We start from the raw sequence: 2,407 nt of genomic DNA, 5'->3' as shown, positions 1-2,407 counted from the left end.
AACAAAACAAAACAAAACAAAACTCCTAGTCACCTCTGTGCAAATAAGAATGAAGCTCAGCTCTTTCCTCTACTGTCAGTAATTACTGAATAAAATCGGTTTTTACCACTAACTAATGTTGGCTGTGTTTCTTTACCTTCACCCTCCTTCAGAGAGTTGCGGAAAGGGACCACATCTGTTTTGTTCACTGCTGAGTCCTCAGTGCCTCCGAGAACACTCAGCATAATAAACATCTGCTGAATTATCAAATAAATGTTTGTTAAAATGCATGTAGTGGGCCGGGCGCGGTGGCTCACGCCTGTAACCCCAGCATTTTGGGAGGCCGAGGCGGGTGGATCACCTGAGGTCAGGAGTTCAAGACCAGCTTGGCCAACATGGTGAAACCTCGTCTCTACTAAAAATAAAAAAAAAAGTTAGCTGGGCGTGGTGACCCATGCCTGTAATCCCAGCTACTCGGGAGGCTGAGGCAGTAGAATTGCTGGAACCCGGGAGACAGAGGTTGCAGTGAGCTGAGATGGCGCCACTGCATTCCAATCTGGGCGACAGAGCGCAACTCCGTCTCAAAAAAAAAAAAAAAAATGCATGTAGTGAAAGGCCCCAAGGCTGGAAGAGACCTTGCATCTTAGTCTCACCTTTTGTCTTGGTTAACTAACGTGTTGCCTGAGTCAGGCTGCTTCATCAACTCGGTCCAACTACTACTTGTATGACCTAGGGCAAGATTTAAAAAAAAAAAAAAATTGTAGCCAGGTGCAATGGCTCACTCCTGTAATCCCAGCACTTTGGGAGGCCTAGGTGGGTGGACTGCTTAAGCCTAGGAGTTCAAGACTAGTCTGGAATACGTGGTGAGACCCCTTCTTTACCAAAAAAAAAAAAAAAAATTAGCCAGGCGTGGTGGCACACACCCTGTGGTCCCAGTTCCTCTGGAAGCTGAGGCAGGAGGATCACTTGAACCTAGGAGGTCAAGGCTGCAAGTGAGGCAAAATTGTGCTACAGTACTCCATCCTGGGCAACAGATCAAAACCCTGTCTCAAAAAAACCCAAAACATTTTTTGGGGTAGAGATGGGGTCTCGCTATATCACCCAAGCTTGTCTTGAACTCCTGGTTTCAAGGGATCCTCCCACCTTGGCCTCCCTAAGTGTTGGGATTACAGGCATGTGCCACCTTGCCCGGCTGGGCAAGATATTTGACAAAGACTGTCTCCTTTGACCAAAACCTTAGTCAGGCTCCTTCATGTACTCTGCTTGACTAGGCCTGACCTGTCCCTGTAAGGGTCCTTATAAGGACTCTCTCTATCCTTATTGAATCTAGTTTGAGCAAGAATCCTGCTACGTCAATTTAGGGGAAATTTCCCACCCTTCTTGTCTGACTACCCTGGATTCTTATCATCCTGGCCTGCCTTCCACAGTAATCCTATCAAGTCAGTTTAGCCAGAAACCCCTTGTCCCAGATGTTTCCTCTTAGTAATTTCCCATCCACTACCCCACCCTGCTCCTTGGTTACAAATCTCCACTTGTCATTGTTGGACTTAGAGTTGAGTCCAATCTTTCTCCCACCGCAAGACCCCATTGCAGTGGTCTGCATACCTGTCACCATGGCCTTGAATAAAGCCTGGCTCTACCATCTTTAACAAGTGTCATGAATAACATATTTCTTTAAAAATATGTAACCTCTCTTTGCCTCAGATTCCTCCCTCACAGGGTCATTTGGAAGATTGAAAGAGTGTGAGAGCAGGTGCTTAGGAAATGAGTTTCAATCTTGACCTCTACTGGGTCTCTCTTATCTGTTCTCTTCCCCAGAGCAGTTTCACTTGTGTCCAAAACAGTGCAGACTCTGGAGCCAGACTGCCTGAGTTCAAAGTCCTACTTTGCTTCTGACTAGTTGTGAGACATCAGGAAGGGGCTTAACTTTTCAGTACTCACTTTCTTCATCTGTAAAACGAGGAAGATGGTAAAGCCTACCTCATAGGGTTGTTGTGAGGATTAAGAGTAAATATGGCCGGGCGCGGCAGCTCAGCCCTGTAATCCCAGCACTTTCGGAGGCCAAGGTGGGAGGATCAGAAGGTCAGGAGATCGAGATCATCCTGGCCAACATGATGAAATCCCGTCTCTACTAAAAATACAAAAACTAGCCGGGTGTAGTGGCACATGCCTGTAATCCCAGCTACTCAGGAGGCTGAGGCAGGAGAATCGCTTGAACCCGGGAAGTGGAGGTTGCAGTGAGCTGAGATCGTACCACTACACTCCAGCCTGGCAACAGAGCCTCCATCTCAAAAAACAAAACAAAACAAAAAAGAGTTAATATGGGCTGGGTGCAGTGCCTCATGCCTGTAATCCCAGCACTTTGGGAGGCCGAGGCGGGTGAATCACCTGAGGTCAGGAGTTTGAGACCAGCCTGGCCAACATGGTG

General features: G+C 47.4%; 1 pseudogene; it reads left to right on the top strand.

Annotated features, from left to right (window-relative positions):
• The window catches only part of LOC105514919, a 15,254-nt pseudogene that overhangs the window by 11,928 nt on the left and 919 nt on the right, over positions 1–2,407 (top strand).

This window comes from Colobus angolensis, unplaced genomic scaffold, assembly GCF_000951035.1.
Source record: "Colobus angolensis palliatus isolate OR3802 unplaced genomic scaffold, Cang.pa_1.0 Scaffold250, whole genome shotgun sequence".
NCBI lineage: Eukaryota > Metazoa > Chordata > Mammalia > Primates > Cercopithecidae > Colobus > Colobus angolensis.
Note: the sequence above shows the minus strand (reverse complement) of the source record. Positions and strands in the feature narration are given on the sequence as shown.